The 16,854-nt window shown below is 60.6% G+C and overlaps 7 non-coding genes across 7 annotated transcripts; all 7 read right to left on the bottom strand.

Moving 5' to 3' along the window:
- Positions 1-488: 488 nt before the first annotated feature.
- LOC125339137 lies at positions 489-586 on the bottom strand. Its single transcript, XR_007208427.1, has one exon. It is a non-coding gene; the product is annotated as a small nucleolar RNA SNORD116 (small nucleolar RNA).
- A 2,377-nt stretch (positions 587-2,963) lies between these two features.
- On the bottom strand, positions 2,964-3,058 carry LOC125339203. The gene has a single exon (XR_007208489.1). It is a non-coding gene; the product is annotated as a small nucleolar RNA SNORD116 (small nucleolar RNA).
- Positions 3,059-5,438: 2,380 nt separating this feature from the next.
- Positions 5,439-5,533, bottom strand: LOC125339202. The gene has a single exon (XR_007208488.1). It is a non-coding gene; the product is annotated as a small nucleolar RNA SNORD116 (small nucleolar RNA).
- Positions 5,534-7,913: 2,380 nt separating this feature from the next.
- Positions 7,914-8,008, bottom strand: LOC125339201. Its single transcript, XR_007208487.1, has one exon. It is a non-coding gene; the product is annotated as a small nucleolar RNA SNORD116 (small nucleolar RNA).
- Positions 8,009-10,388: 2,380 nt separating this feature from the next.
- On the bottom strand, positions 10,389-10,483 carry LOC125339200. Its single transcript, XR_007208486.1, has one exon. It is a non-coding gene; the product is annotated as a small nucleolar RNA SNORD116 (small nucleolar RNA).
- Positions 10,484-12,863: 2,380 nt separating this feature from the next.
- Positions 12,864-12,958, bottom strand: LOC125339199. Its single transcript, XR_007208485.1, has one exon. It is a non-coding gene; the product is annotated as a small nucleolar RNA SNORD116 (small nucleolar RNA).
- A 2,380-nt stretch (positions 12,959-15,338) lies between these two features.
- On the bottom strand, positions 15,339-15,433 carry LOC125339198. The gene has a single exon (XR_007208484.1). It is a non-coding gene; the product is annotated as a small nucleolar RNA SNORD116 (small nucleolar RNA).
- Positions 15,434-16,854: the final 1,421 nt, after the last annotated feature.

Raw genomic sequence — 16,854 nt, 5'->3', positions numbered from 1 at the left:
CTCTCTGCTCCCTCCATGCCCGACTTTTGTCACCAGCCGTGTGCCCAACAAACTGGGCCCGGGTACCCTGGCACTAAGCTGCTTCAACTTCCAATTTCCTGCACCGCCTCTCCAAAGCCAGACACCCCCACCCCTCCCCTCTGCTGGTCTGAGGACTCACAGCTAGCCACTGTCTGCATTCTCCTAAGAGCCCCAGCACACAAGGCCCAATTCCATACATAGCCTGCCCAAAGCCAGCCGCCCCTCAGCCAGGACTGCCCCATTAGCGTACACCCAAGCGGCCCAAGGCCCAGCAAGTCTGTGTGTCCCTTTTGGCAATCAGAGGTCGACTTCTGGTCCCTTTGGCAATCAGAGGTTGGGTCGGCTGCCACCGACACACCCTAGGAGCAGAGAAATGCACGAAGCCCTAGACTAGCACACCCCATCGTCTAAGTCCTGGGGTGCTGGCATTCCTTCTCAGAGCCAAGCACTAACGAGAGCGAAGTACTGGACCTCAGTCACGATAAGAACAAAGGTCTTATAGTATTCACTCATTTTGTCTAGCTTTTCAAAGGCATGTTTGCTGGGTAATAATCATCAACGAACAACTCTGGCTCCAACACCAGGCAAAAGGCAGCCTCGGGCTCCGCCGCCCTGCGTGACACAAGACATTGCCGCAGGGAGGCTCGGCTGCTCCCGGGGCCTTGGGATTTGCTAGGACTCGGCAGGACTGCCGTCAGACAGCCTGGAGGCTCCTCCAGTCCACGCCAACCCGGTCGTTTGCGCAGGGAAACCCTCGCTTACCTCTCCGGGGCACACAGCGGCCTGGGCGGTATCCGGGAGTGACCACGGCCTGCAGACCGGCTTCCAACGCCGATCCTCCACCAGAGCACACGCCGCGCTGCCCTGTGGACCAGGGACTTCCGCCAAATCAAGCCCTGTTGCGTGGACACAAAGCAGATGCCAATATGAGAGAAGTTCGGGGGCCCACAGTGACCATCTTCTACTTCATCTGCACGTCTGTCTGACATTCTAAAGGGCTTTGCGTCTTTTCTCTTCCCATGCTGTCATGCTCCCTCTGAGAGTGGGGCCTGGCTAGGCCCCACTGCGCACACCAGAGAGGGGCCGGGTGCATGAGTGTGTGTGATTTGCAGGGCGGCAAGCTCTCTCTTCTAGCCAAGTCACAAACATAGGCTGCAATCCCACATCTGCACACCACCTTCACACCAAGTGCAAACCTTCCACAACAGGACACCTGGCAGCGCCTACGCTCAGGGAAAGGAAACAAGGGTCCGCTGGCATACCTCTCTTTCCTCTCAAATCACCCCCGGCTGGCTGACGGTTCCTCCCTGGCTTCCAAGAAGCAAGCAGGACGAACCCTAGCATAGCTCGTCCTCAGCAATTTCCCCCCACAACTGAAACCCCGGTGGACAGGACAACCTGAAACAGCCAAAGGAAGAGCTTCCACCACGGGTGACACAGCCCACACGCTGGCAGCCTACTAAGAATTATGACCTTCCTTTAGGACCACGCTTCCTTGTATGTTCTTGAGAGAACTCACACTGGCATGTGGAAGCGCACCCCTTCAGGCCTTGTGTGTTGAGCAAGCCAATGGGGAACCCAAGCCTACCTGTCCCCAGGAAAGAACACAGCTCTGTGGTCCTGCCTCTCGCCCGCTTGGGGCCTCAATGCACACCACAAGGTCCATCACACGCATGTATTCACTGCCTGCACACCAGGCAGGCGCTCAGGCCAGGAAGGAATTGGGCCCCACCGGGCAATGCGTCTGCATCCCAACTCCTCCCACAGCCCCTCCACTCCTCTGGCCACACAGATTCCTGTGAGCAGCTCCCTACCACCCGGGACTCACTAGACACCGCTTCAGGAAAGGGGGAGCCTAGGCCGGGGGACTCTCCTGACCTACCCAGCACACTAGCTCAACAGGGACTGACCAGGGACGGACCTAACCCACCACGAGTGCCACCAACTGCATCCCACTGGCACTCTCCAAGTACCAAGCGACTGACCGTTCACGCTGGCCTCCCCCAAAGCGCGCCTGGCTTCTCACGGGGGACACGGGGACAGCGAACTGGCAAAGAAGGGAAGCACAATCATCAGGAACACAAGTCCGGCCTTCACAGGACTCGCACCCTGGCCAGGAGACAACCAAGGACGCCCCTGAGGATGCAAGGCCCTCAAACAGCTGCTAAGCCAATGCCCTCGCAGACGCCAGGGGGGACCACCTGCTTAGGAAAGTCAACACGCTGACTCCCTGGGAGGAGTCCCTGGTCTACTCAAAAACCCGGTCCTGCCAGGCACCACACCACCCGCAAGGAGGACCGCCTCTGGCTCCTCTCCAACTGCGTACAAATGGGAGATCATCTCTGGGCCTTGGAGTGAGCTCCGTCCCTGTGTTTCCTGCTGGGGTGAGGGCAGGTCACCACACACCCCTCCCACGTGGACGGGCACAAGTCAGCAGGGTGGCGCCTTGTCAAGCCGCAGTGCACACGCACTCCGTGGAGCCGGGGTGCTCCAACTCCCTGCCAACCTTTCCTGTCCCCTCCTATGCAGCACTACCCGCAACTCGGAGCCACGCAACGCTATTGCATAGATCTCTATCGCCCTACCAGAGGAAATGGGCCATTTCCCACAGTCAGGCCTGGCTCATGCCCCCGAGACCCTGAAGCTCACCTGCCACGTCCCCTGCATGCGTGAGCATCTCCTAGGCCCAACTGCACACCACGTTCCAGCTTCACTGCAATCACCTCATGCGTCTCTACTCCGCCACCCCACACAAGGGATACCCCGGACCCATCAGCCATACCCTGGACCGCTCGTGTGTGCCACACTAAGAAGGAAAGGGTCCCAGGGCCCACCCCCATGGCTGCGTGCCTGTCCAGAGCTGCCGCCCTAGCTGGTGTAGGAATGGGAGTGAAGAAAAGACCTTCCTGGGCCCTACACTAGCTGGGTCACGCGAACGTGCCGGACCTCAGTCACCGATGAGCGAGACGGGAGTGAGTTTTCACTCATTTTGTTCAGCTTTTCCAAGGAATGTTTTTTGGGGAATCATCATCGATCCAAGCACACGGGCTCCACCACCGGGCAATAGACAGCCTCGGGCTCGGCCGCCCTGCGTGGCACAAGACATTGCCGCAGGGACGCTCGGCTGCTCCCGGGGCCCTGCGATTTGCTAGGACTCGGCAGGACTGCCGCCAGACAGCCTGGAGGCTCCTCCAGTCCACGCCAACCCCGTCGTTTGCGCAGGGAAACCCTCGCTTACCTCTCCGGGGCACACAGCGGCCTGGGCGGTATCCGGGAGTGACCACGGCCTGCAGACCGGCCTCCATCGCCGATCCTCCACCAGGGCACACGCCGCGCTGCCCTGTGGACCGGGGACTTCCGCCAAATCAAGCCCTGTGGCGTGGACACAAAGCAGATGCCAATATGAGAGAAGTTCGGGGGCCCACAGTGACCATCTTCTACTTCACCTGCACGTCTGTCTGACATTCTAAAGGGCTTTGCGTCTTTCCTCTTCCCATGCCGTCAGGCTCCCTCTGAGAGTGGGGCCTGGCTAGGCCCCACTGCGCACACCAGAGAGGGGCCGGGTGCATGAGTGTGTGTGATTTGCAGGGCGGCAAGCTCTCTCTTCTAGCCAAGTCACAAACATCGGCTGCAATCCCACATCTGCACACCACCTTCACACCAAGTGCAAACCTTCCACAACAGGACACCTGGCAGCGCCTACGCTCAGGGAAAGGAAACAAGGGTCCGCTGGCCGGCCTCTCTTTCCTCTCAAGTCACCCCCGGCTGGCTGACGGCTCCTCCCTGGCTTCCCAGAAGCAAGCAGGACGAACCCTAGCATGGCTCGTCCTCAGCAATCTCCCCCCCAACTGAAACCCCGGTGGACAGGACAACCTGAAACAGCCAAAGGAAGAGCTTCCACCACGGGCGACACAGCCCACACGCTGGCAGCCCTCTAAGAAGCATGACCTTCCTTTAGGACCACGCTTCCTTGTATGTTCTTGAGAGAACTCACACTGGCGTGTGGAAGCGCACCCCTTCAGGCCTTGTGTGTTGAGCAAGCCAATGGGGAACCCAAGCCTACCTGTCCCCAGGAAAGAACACAGCTCTGTGGTCCTGCCTCTCGCCCGCTTGGGGCCTCGATGCACACCACAAGGTCAATCACACGCATGTATTCACTGCCTGCACACCAGGCAGGCGCTCAGGCCAGGAAGGAATTGGGCCCCACCGGGCAATGCGTCTGCATCCCAACTCCTCCCACAGCCCCTCCACTCCTCTGGCCACACAGATTCCTGTGAGCAGCTCCCTACCACCCGGGACTCACTAGACACCGCTTCAGGAAAGGGGGAGCCTAGGCCGGGGGACTCTCCTGACCTACCCAGCACACTAGCTCAACAGGGACTGACCAGGGACGGACCTAACCCACCACGAGTGCCACCAACTGCATCCCACTGGCACTCTCCAAGTACCAAGCGACTGACCGTTCACGCTGGCCTCCCCCAAAGCGCGCCTGGCTTCTCACGGGGGACACGGGGACAGCGAACTGGCAAAGAAGGGAAGCACAATCATCAGGAACACAAGTCCGGCCTTCACAGGACTCGCACCCTGGCCAGGAGACAACCAAGGACGCCCCTGAGGATGCAAGGCCCTCAAACAGCTGCTAAGCCAATGCCCTCGCAGACGCCAGGGGGGACCACCTGCTTAGGAAAGTCAACACGCTGACTCCCTGGGAGGAGTCCCTGGTCTACTCAAAAACCCGGTCCTGCCAGGCACCACACCACCCGCAAGGAGGACCGCCTCTGGCTCCTCTCCAACTGCGTACAAATGGGAGATCATCTCTGGGCCTTGGAGTGAGCTCCGTCCCTGTGTTTCCTGCTGGGGTGAGGGCAGGTCACCACACACCCCTCCCACGTGGACGGGCACAAGTCAGCAGGGTGGCGCCTTGTCAAGCCGCAGTGCACACGCACTCCGTGGAGCCGGGGTGCTCCAACTCCCTGCCAACCTTTCCTGTCCCCTCCTATGCAGCACTACCCGCAACTCGGAGCCACGCAACGCTATTGCATAGATCTCTATCGCCCTACCAGAGGAAATGGGCCATTTCCCACAGTCAGGCCTGGCTCATGCCCCCGAGACCCTGAAGCTCACCTGCCACGTCCCCTGCATGCGTGAGCATCTCCTAGGCCCAACTGCACACCACGTTCCAGCTTCACTGCAATCACCTCATGCGTCTCTACTCCGCCACCCCACACAAGGGATACCCCGGACCCATCAGCCATACCCTGGACCGCTCGTGTGTGCCACACTAAGAAGGAAAGGGTCCCAGGGCCCACCCCCATGGCTGCGTGCCTGTCCAGAGCTGCCGCCCTAGCTGGTGTAGGAATGGGAGTGAAGAAAAGACCTTCCTGGGCCCTACACTAGCTGGGTCACGCGAACGTGCCGGACCTCAGTCACCGATGAGCGAGACGGGAGTGAGTTTTCACTCATTTTGTTCAGCTTTTCCAAGGAATGTTTTTTGGGGAATCATCATCGATCCAAGCACACGGGCTCCACCACCGGGCAATAGACAGCCTCGGGCTCGGCCGCCCTGCGTGGCACAAGACATTGCCGCAGGGACGCTCGGCTGCTCCCGGGGCCCTGCGATTTGCTAGGACTCGGCAGGACTGCCGCCAGACAGCCTGGAGGCTCCTCCAGTCCACGCCAACCCCGTCGTTTGCGCAGGGAAACCCTCGCTTACCTCTCCGGGGCACACAGCGGCCTGGGCGGTATCCGGGAGTGACCACGGCCTGCAGACCGGCCTCCATCGCCGATCCTCCACCAGGGCACACGCCGCGCTGCCCTGTGGACCGGGGACTTCCGCCAAATCAAGCCCTGTGGCGTGGACACAAAGCAGATGCCAATATGAGAGAAGTTCGGGGGCCCACAGTGACCATCTTCTACTTCACCTGCACGTCTGTCTGACATTCTAAAGGGCTTTGCGTCTTTCCTCTTCCCATGCCGTCAGGCTCCCTCTGAGAGTGGGGCCTGGCTAGGCCCCACTGCGCACACCAGAGAGGGGCCGGGTGCATGAGTGTGTGTGATTTGCAGGGCGGCAAGCTCTCTCTTCTAGCCAAGTCACAAACATCGGCTGCAATCCCACATCTGCACACCACCTTCACACCAAGTGCAAACCTTCCACAACAGGACACCTGGCAGCGCCTACGCTCAGGGAAAGGAAACAAGGGTCCGCTGGCCGGCCTCTCTTTCCTCTCAAGTCACCCCCGGCTGGCTGACGGCTCCTCCCTGGCTTCCCAGAAGCAAGCAGGACGAACCCTAGCATGGCTCGTCCTCAGCAATCTCCCCCCCAACTGAAACCCCGGTGGACAGGACAACCTGAAACAGCCAAAGGAAGAGCTTCCACCACGGGCGACACAGCCCACACGCTGGCAGCCCTCTAAGAAGCATGACCTTCCTTTAGGACCACGCTTCCTTGTATGTTCTTGAGAGAACTCACACTGGCGTGTGGAAGCGCACCCCTTCAGGCCTTGTGTGTTGAGCAAGCCAATGGGGAACCCAAGCCTACCTGTCCCCAGGAAAGAACACAGCTCTGTGGTCCTGCCTCTCGCCCGCTTGGGGCCTCGATGCACACCACAAGGTCAATCACACGCATGTATTCACTGCCTGCACACCAGGCAGGCGCTCAGGCCAGGAAGGAATTGGGCCCCACCGGGCAATGCGTCTGCATCCCAACTCCTCCCACAGCCCCTCCACTCCTCTGGCCACACAGATTCCTGTGAGCAGCTCCCTACCACCCGGGACTCACTAGACACCGCTTCAGGAAAGGGGGAGCCTAGGCCGGGGGACTCTCCTGACCTACCCAGCACACTAGCTCAACAGGGACTGACCAGGGACGGACCTAACCCACCACGAGTGCCACCAACTGCATCCCACTGGCACTCTCCAAGTACCAAGCGACTGACCGTTCACGCTGGCCTCCCCCAAAGCGCGCCTGGCTTCTCACGGGGGACACGGGGACAGCGAACTGGCAAAGAAGGGAAGCACAATCATCAGGAACACAAGTCCGGCCTTCACAGGACTCGCACCCTGGCCAGGAGACAACCAAGGACGCCCCTGAGGATGCAAGGCCCTCAAACAGCTGCTAAGCCAATGCCCTCGCAGACGCCAGGGGGGACCACCTGCTTAGGAAAGTCAACACGCTGACTCCCTGGGAGGAGTCCCTGGTCTACTCAAAAACCCGGTCCTGCCAGGCACCACACCACCCGCAAGGAGGACCGCCTCTGGCTCCTCTCCAACTGCGTACAAATGGGAGATCATCTCTGGGCCTTGGAGTGAGCTCCGTCCCTGTGTTTCCTGCTGGGGTGAGGGCAGGTCACCACACACCCCTCCCACGTGGACGGGCACAAGTCAGCAGGGTGGCGCCTTGTCAAGCCGCAGTGCACACGCACTCCGTGGAGCCGGGGTGCTCCAACTCCCTGCCAACCTTTCCTGTCCCCTCCTATGCAGCACTACCCGCAACTCGGAGCCACGCAACGCTATTGCATAGATCTCTATCGCCCTACCAGAGGAAATGGGCCATTTCCCACAGTCAGGCCTGGCTCATGCCCCCGAGACCCTGAAGCTCACCTGCCACGTCCCCTGCATGCGTGAGCATCTCCTAGGCCCAACTGCACACCACGTTCCAGCTTCACTGCAATCACCTCATGCGTCTCTACTCCGCCACCCCACACAAGGGATACCCCGGACCCATCAGCCATACCCTGGACCGCTCGTGTGTGCCACACTAAGAAGGAAAGGGTCCCAGGGCCCACCCCCATGGCTGCGTGCCTGTCCAGAGCTGCCGCCCTAGCTGGTGTAGGAATGGGAGTGAAGAAAAGACCTTCCTGGGCCCTACACTAGCTGGGTCACGCGAACGTGCCGGACCTCAGTCACCGATGAGCGAGACGGGAGTGAGTTTTCACTCATTTTGTTCAGCTTTTCCAAGGAATGTTTTTTGGGGAATCATCATCGATCCAAGCACACGGGCTCCACCACCGGGCAATAGACAGCCTCGGGCTCGGCCGCCCTGCGTGGCACAAGACATTGCCGCAGGGACGCTCGGCTGCTCCCGGGGCCCTGCGATTTGCTAGGACTCGGCAGGACTGCCGCCAGACAGCCTGGAGGCTCCTCCAGTCCACGCCAACCCCGTCGTTTGCGCAGGGAAACCCTCGCTTACCTCTCCGGGGCACACAGCGGCCTGGGCGGTATCCGGGAGTGACCACGGCCTGCAGACCGGCCTCCATCGCCGATCCTCCACCAGGGCACACGCCGCGCTGCCCTGTGGACCGGGGACTTCCGCCAAATCAAGCCCTGTGGCGTGGACACAAAGCAGATGCCAATATGAGAGAAGTTCGGGGGCCCACAGTGACCATCTTCTACTTCACCTGCACGTCTGTCTGACATTCTAAAGGGCTTTGCGTCTTTCCTCTTCCCATGCCGTCAGGCTCCCTCTGAGAGTGGGGCCTGGCTAGGCCCCACTGCGCACACCAGAGAGGGGCCGGGTGCATGAGTGTGTGTGATTTGCAGGGCGGCAAGCTCTCTCTTCTAGCCAAGTCACAAACATCGGCTGCAATCCCACATCTGCACACCACCTTCACACCAAGTGCAAACCTTCCACAACAGGACACCTGGCAGCGCCTACGCTCAGGGAAAGGAAACAAGGGTCCGCTGGCCGGCCTCTCTTTCCTCTCAAGTCACCCCCGGCTGGCTGACGGCTCCTCCCTGGCTTCCCAGAAGCAAGCAGGACGAACCCTAGCATGGCTCGTCCTCAGCAATCTCCCCCCCAACTGAAACCCCGGTGGACAGGACAACCTGAAACAGCCAAAGGAAGAGCTTCCACCACGGGCGACACAGCCCACACGCTGGCAGCCCTCTAAGAAGCATGACCTTCCTTTAGGACCACGCTTCCTTGTATGTTCTTGAGAGAACTCACACTGGCGTGTGGAAGCGCACCCCTTCAGGCCTTGTGTGTTGAGCAAGCCAATGGGGAACCCAAGCCTACCTGTCCCCAGGAAAGAACACAGCTCTGTGGTCCTGCCTCTCGCCCGCTTGGGGCCTCGATGCACACCACAAGGTCAATCACACGCATGTATTCACTGCCTGCACACCAGGCAGGCGCTCAGGCCAGGAAGGAATTGGGCCCCACCGGGCAATGCGTCTGCATCCCAACTCCTCCCACAGCCCCTCCACTCCTCTGGCCACACAGATTCCTGTGAGCAGCTCCCTACCACCCGGGACTCACTAGACACCGCTTCAGGAAAGGGGGAGCCTAGGCCGGGGGACTCTCCTGACCTACCCAGCACACTAGCTCAACAGGGACTGACCAGGGACGGACCTAACCCACCACGAGTGCCACCAACTGCATCCCACTGGCACTCTCCAAGTACCAAGCGACTGACCGTTCACGCTGGCCTCCCCCAAAGCGCGCCTGGCTTCTCACGGGGGACACGGGGACAGCGAACTGGCAAAGAAGGGAAGCACAATCATCAGGAACACAAGTCCGGCCTTCACAGGACTCGCACCCTGGCCAGGAGACAACCAAGGACGCCCCTGAGGATGCAAGGCCCTCAAACAGCTGCTAAGCCAATGCCCTCGCAGACGCCAGGGGGGACCACCTGCTTAGGAAAGTCAACACGCTGACTCCCTGGGAGGAGTCCCTGGTCTACTCAAAAACCCGGTCCTGCCAGGCACCACACCACCCGCAAGGAGGACCGCCTCTGGCTCCTCTCCAACTGCGTACAAATGGGAGATCATCTCTGGGCCTTGGAGTGAGCTCCGTCCCTGTGTTTCCTGCTGGGGTGAGGGCAGGTCACCACACACCCCTCCCACGTGGACGGGCACAAGTCAGCAGGGTGGCGCCTTGTCAAGCCGCAGTGCACACGCACTCCGTGGAGCCGGGGTGCTCCAACTCCCTGCCAACCTTTCCTGTCCCCTCCTATGCAGCACTACCCGCAACTCGGAGCCACGCAACGCTATTGCATAGATCTCTATCGCCCTACCAGAGGAAATGGGCCATTTCCCACAGTCAGGCCTGGCTCATGCCCCCGAGACCCTGAAGCTCACCTGCCACGTCCCCTGCATGCGTGAGCATCTCCTAGGCCCAACTGCACACCACGTTCCAGCTTCACTGCAATCACCTCATGCGTCTCTACTCCGCCACCCCACACAAGGGATACCCCGGACCCATCAGCCATACCCTGGACCGCTCGTGTGTGCCACACTAAGAAGGAAAGGGTCCCAGGGCCCACCCCCATGGCTGCGTGCCTGTCCAGAGCTGCCGCCCTAGCTGGTGTAGGAATGGGAGTGAAGAAAAGACCTTCCTGGGCCCTACACTAGCTGGGTCACGCGAACGTGCCGGACCTCAGTCACCGATGAGCGAGACGGGAGTGAGTTTTCACTCATTTTGTTCAGCTTTTCCAAGGAATGTTTTTTGGGGAATCATCATCGATCCAAGCACACGGGCTCCACCACCGGGCAATAGACAGCCTCGGGCTCGGCCGCCCTGCGTGGCACAAGACATTGCCGCAGGGACGCTCGGCTGCTCCCGGGGCCCTGCGATTTGCTAGGACTCGGCAGGACTGCCGCCAGACAGCCTGGAGGCTCCTCCAGTCCACGCCAACCCCGTCGTTTGCGCAGGGAAACCCTCGCTTACCTCTCCGGGGCACACAGCGGCCTGGGCGGTATCCGGGAGTGACCACGGCCTGCAGACCGGCCTCCATCGCCGATCCTCCACCAGGGCACACGCCGCGCTGCCCTGTGGACCGGGGACTTCCGCCAAATCAAGCCCTGTGGCGTGGACACAAAGCAGATGCCAATATGAGAGAAGTTCGGGGGCCCACAGTGACCATCTTCTACTTCACCTGCACGTCTGTCTGACATTCTAAAGGGCTTTGCGTCTTTCCTCTTCCCATGCCGTCAGGCTCCCTCTGAGAGTGGGGCCTGGCTAGGCCCCACTGCGCACACCAGAGAGGGGCCGGGTGCATGAGTGTGTGTGATTTGCAGGGCGGCAAGCTCTCTCTTCTAGCCAAGTCACAAACATCGGCTGCAATCCCACATCTGCACACCACCTTCACACCAAGTGCAAACCTTCCACAACAGGACACCTGGCAGCGCCTACGCTCAGGGAAAGGAAACAAGGGTCCGCTGGCCGGCCTCTCTTTCCTCTCAAGTCACCCCCGGCTGGCTGACGGCTCCTCCCTGGCTTCCCAGAAGCAAGCAGGACGAACCCTAGCATGGCTCGTCCTCAGCAATCTCCCCCCCAACTGAAACCCCGGTGGACAGGACAACCTGAAACAGCCAAAGGAAGAGCTTCCACCACGGGCGACACAGCCCACACGCTGGCAGCCCTCTAAGAAGCATGACCTTCCTTTAGGACCACGCTTCCTTGTATGTTCTTGAGAGAACTCACACTGGCGTGTGGAAGCGCACCCCTTCAGGCCTTGTGTGTTGAGCAAGCCAATGGGGAACCCAAGCCTACCTGTCCCCAGGAAAGAACACAGCTCTGTGGTCCTGCCTCTCGCCCGCTTGGGGCCTCGATGCACACCACAAGGTCAATCACACGCATGTATTCACTGCCTGCACACCAGGCAGGCGCTCAGGCCAGGAAGGAATTGGGCCCCACCGGGCAATGCGTCTGCATCCCAACTCCTCCCACAGCCCCTCCACTCCTCTGGCCACACAGATTCCTGTGAGCAGCTCCCTACCACCCGGGACTCACTAGACACCGCTTCAGGAAAGGGGGAGCCTAGGCCGGGGGACTCTCCTGACCTACCCAGCACACTAGCTCAACAGGGACTGACCAGGGACGGACCTAACCCACCACGAGTGCCACCAACTGCATCCCACTGGCACTCTCCAAGTACCAAGCGACTGACCGTTCACGCTGGCCTCCCCCAAAGCGCGCCTGGCTTCTCACGGGGGACACGGGGACAGCGAACTGGCAAAGAAGGGAAGCACAATCATCAGGAACACAAGTCCGGCCTTCACAGGACTCGCACCCTGGCCAGGAGACAACCAAGGACGCCCCTGAGGATGCAAGGCCCTCAAACAGCTGCTAAGCCAATGCCCTCGCAGACGCCAGGGGGGACCACCTGCTTAGGAAAGTCAACACGCTGACTCCCTGGGAGGAGTCCCTGGTCTACTCAAAAACCCGGTCCTGCCAGGCACCACACCACCCGCAAGGAGGACCGCCTCTGGCTCCTCTCCAACTGCGTACAAATGGGAGATCATCTCTGGGCCTTGGAGTGAGCTCCGTCCCTGTGTTTCCTGCTGGGGTGAGGGCAGGTCACCACACACCCCTCCCACGTGGACGGGCACAAGTCAGCAGGGTGGCGCCTTGTCAAGCCGCAGTGCACACGCACTCCGTGGAGCCGGGGTGCTCCAACTCCCTGCCAACCTTTCCTGTCCCCTCCTATGCAGCACTACCCGCAACTCGGAGCCACGCAACGCTATTGCATAGATCTCTATCGCCCTACCAGAGGAAATGGGCCATTTCCCACAGTCAGGCCTGGCTCATGCCCCCGAGACCCTGAAGCTCACCTGCCACGTCCCCTGCATGCGTGAGCATCTCCTAGGCCCAACTGCACACCACGTTCCAGCTTCACTGCAATCACCTCATGCGTCTCTACTCCGCCACCCCACACAAGGGATACCCCGGACCCATCAGCCATACCCTGGACCGCTCGTGTGTGCCACACTAAGAAGGAAAGGGTCCCAGGGCCCACCCCCATGGCTGCGTGCCTGTCCAGAGCTGCCGCCCTAGCTGGTGTAGGAATGGGAGTGAAGAAAAGACCTTCCTGGGCCCTACACTAGCTGGGTCACGCGAACGTGCCGGACCTCAGTCACCGATGAGCGAGACGGGAGTGAGTTTTCACTCATTTTGTTCAGCTTTTCCAAGGAATGTTTTTTGGGGAATCATCATCGATCCAAGCACACGGGCTCCACCACCGGGCAATAGACAGCCTCGGGCTCGGCCGCCCTGCGTGGCACAAGACATTGCCGCAGGGACGCTCGGCTGCTCCCGGGGCCCTGCGATTTGCTAGGACTCGGCAGGACTGCCGCCAGACAGCCTGGAGGCTCCTCCAGTCCACGCCAACCCCGTCGTTTGCGCAGGGAAACCCTCGCTTACCTCTCCGGGGCACACAGCGGCCTGGGCGGTATCCGGGAGTGACCACGGCCTGCAGACCGGCCTCCATCGCCGATCCTCCACCAGGGCACACGCCGCGCTGCCCTGTGGACCGGGGACTTCCGCCAAATCAAGCCCTGTGGCGTGGACACAAAGCAGATGCCAATATGAGAGAAGTTCGGGGGCCCACAGTGACCATCTTCTACTTCACCTGCACGTCTGTCTGACATTCTAAAGGGCTTTGCGTCTTTCCTCTTCCCATGCCGTCAGGCTCCCTCTGAGAGTGGGGCCTGGCTAGGCCCCACTGCGCACACCAGAGAGGGGCCGGGTGCATGAGTGTGTGTGATTTGCAGGGCGGCAAGCTCTCTCTTCTAGCCAAGTCACAAACATCGGCTGCAATCCCACATCTGCACACCACCTTCACACCAAGTGCAAACCTTCCACAACAGGACACCTGGCAGCGCCTACGCTCAGGGAAAGGAAACAAGGGTCCGCTGGCCGGCCTCTCTTTCCTCTCAAGTCACCCCCGGCTGGCTGACGGCTCCTCCCTGGCTTCCCAGAAGCAAGCAGGACGAACCCTAGCATGGCTCGTCCTCAGCAATCTCCCCCCCAACTGAAACCCCGGTGGACAGGACAACCTGAAACAGCCAAAGGAAGAGCTTCCACCACGGGCGACACAGCCCACACGCTGGCAGCCCTCTAAGAAGCATGACCTTCCTTTAGGACCACGCTTCCTTGTATGTTCTTGAGAGAACTCACACTGGCGTGTGGAAGCGCACCCCTTCAGGCCTTGTGTGTTGAGCAAGCCAATGGGGAACCCAAGCCTACCTGTCCCCAGGAAAGAACACAGCTCTGTGGTCCTGCCTCTCGCCCGCTTGGGGCCTCGATGCACACCACAAGGTCAATCACACGCATGTATTCACTGCCTGCACACCAGGCAGGCGCTCAGGCCAGGAAGGAATTGGGCCCCACCGGGCAATGCGTCTGCATCCCAACTCCTCCCACAGCCCCTCCACTCCTCTGGCCACACAGATTCCTGTGAGCAGCTCCCTACCACCCGGGACTCACTAGACACCGCTTCAGGAAAGGGGGAGCCTAGGCCGGGGGACTCTCCTGACCTACCCAGCACACTAGCTCAACAGGGACTGACCAGGGACGGACCTAACCCACCACGAGTGCCACCAACTGCATCCCACTGGCACTCTCCAAGTACCAAGCGACTGACCGTTCACGCTGGCCTCCCCCAAAGCGCGCCTGGCTTCTCACGGGGGACACGGGGACAGCGAACTGGCAAAGAAGGGAAGCACAATCATCAGGAACACAAGTCCGGCCTTCACAGGACTCGCACCCTGGCCAGGAGACAACCAAGGACGCCCCTGAGGATGCAAGGCCCTCAAACAGCTGCTAAGCCAATGCCCTCGCAGACGCCAGGGGGGACCACCTGCTTAGGAAAGTCAACACGCTGACTCCCTGGGAGGAGTCCCTGGTCTACTCAAAAACCCGGTCCTGCCAGGCACCACACCACCCGCAAGGAGGACCGCCTCTGGCTCCTCTCCAACTGCGTACAAATGGGAGATCATCTCTGGGCCTTGGAGTGAGCTCCGTCCCTGTGTTTCCTGCTGGGGTGAGGGCAGGTCACCACACACCCCTCCCACGTGGACGGGCACAAGTCAGCAGGGTGGCGCCTTGTCAAGCCGCAGTGCACACGCACTCCGTGGAGCCGGGGTGCTCCAACTCCCTGCCAACCTTTCCTGTCCCCTCCTATGCAGCACTACCCGCAACTCGGAGCCACGCAACGCTATTGCATAGATCTCTATCGCCCTACCAGAGGAAATGGGCCATTTCCCACAGTCAGGCCTGGCTCATGCCCCCGAGACCCTGAAGCTCACCTGCCACGTCCCCTGCATGCGTGAGCATCTCCTAGGCCCAACTGCACACCACGTTCCAGCTTCACTGCAATCACCTCATGCGTCTCTACTCCGCCACCCCACACAAGGGATACCCCGGACCCATCAGCCATACCCTGGACCGCTCGTGTGTGCCACACTAAGAAGGAAAGGGTCCCAGGGCCCACCCCCATGGCTGCGTGCCTGTCCAGAGCTGCCGCCCTAGCTGGTGTAGGAATGGGAGTGAAGAAAAGACCTTCCTGGGCCCTACACTAGCTGGGTCACGCGAACGTGCCGGACCTCAGTCACCGATGAGCGAGACGGGAGTGAGTTTTCACTCATTTTGTTCAGCTTTTCCAAGGAATGTTTTTTGGGGAATCATCATCGATCCAAGCACACGGGCTCCACCACCGGGCAATAGACAGCCTCGGGCTCGGCCGCCCTGCGTGGCACAAGACATTGCCGCAGGGACGCTCGGCTGCTCCCGGGGCCCTGCGATTTGCTAGGACTCGGCAGGACTGCCGCCAGACAGCCTGGAGGCTCCTCCAGTCCACGCCAACCCCGTCGTTTGCGCAGGGAAACCCTCGCTTACCTCTCCGGGGCACACAGCGGCCTGGGCGGTATCCGGGAGTGACCACGGCCTGCAGACCGGCCTCCATCGCCGATCCTCCACCAGGGCACACGCCGCGCTGCCCTGTGGACCGGGGACTTCCGCCAAATCAAGCCCTGTGGCGTGGACACAAAGCAGATGCCAATATGAGAGAAGTTCGGGGGCCCACAGTGACCATCTTCTACTTCACCTGCACGTCTGTCTGACATTCTAAAGGGCTTTGCGTCTTTCCTCTTCCCATGCCGTCAGGCTCCCTCTGAGAGTGGGGCCTGGCTAGGCCCCACTGCGCACACCAGAGAGGGGCCGGGTGCATGAGTGTGTGTGATTTGCAGGGCGGCAAGCTCTCTCTTCTAGCCAAGTCACAAACATCGGCTGCAATCCCACATCTGCACACCACCTTCACACCAAGTGCAAACCTTCCACAACAGGACACCTGGCAGCGCCTACGCTCAGGGAAAGGAAACAAGGGTCCGCTGGCCGGCCTCTCTTTCCTCTCAAGTCACCCCCGGCTGGCTGACGGCTCCTCCCTGGCTTCCCAGAAGCAAGCAGGACGAACCCTAGCATGGCTCGTCCTCAGCAATCTCCCCCCCAACTGAAACCCCGGTGGACAGGACAACCTGAAACAGCCAAAGGAAGAGCTTCCACCACGGGCGACACAGCCCACACGCTGGCAGCCCTCTAAGAAGCATGACCTTCCTTTAGGACCACGCTTCCTTGTATGTTCTTGAGAGAACTCACACTGGCGTGTGGAAGCGCACCCCTTCAGGCCTTGTGTGTTGAGCAAGCCAATGGGGAACCCAAGCCTACCTGTCCCCAGGAAAGAACACAGCTCTGTGGTCCTGCCTCTCGCCCGCTTGGGGCCTCGATGCACACCACAAGGTCAATCACACGCATGTATTCACTGCCTGCACACCAGGCAGGCGCTCAGGCCAGGAAGGAATTGGGCCCCACCGGGCAATGCGTCTGCATCCCAACTCCTCCCACAGCCCCTCCACTCCTCTGGCCACACAGATTCCTGTGAGCAGCTCCCTACCACCCGGGACTCACTAGACACCGCTTCAGGAAAGGGGGAGCCTAGGCCGGGGGACTCTCCTGACCTACCCAGCACACTAGCTCAACAGGGACTGACCAGGGACGGACCTAACCCACCACGAGTGCCACCAACTGCATCCCACTGGCACTCTCCAAGTACCAAGCGACTG

Source organism: Perognathus longimembris, chromosome 20, assembly GCF_023159225.1.
Source record: "Perognathus longimembris pacificus isolate PPM17 chromosome 20, ASM2315922v1, whole genome shotgun sequence".
In the NCBI taxonomy this organism is placed as follows: Eukaryota; Metazoa; Chordata; class Mammalia; order Rodentia; family Heteromyidae; genus Perognathus; species Perognathus longimembris.
The sequence above is the reverse complement of the archived record's forward strand: the minus strand, read 5'-3'. Positions and strand labels throughout refer to the sequence as shown.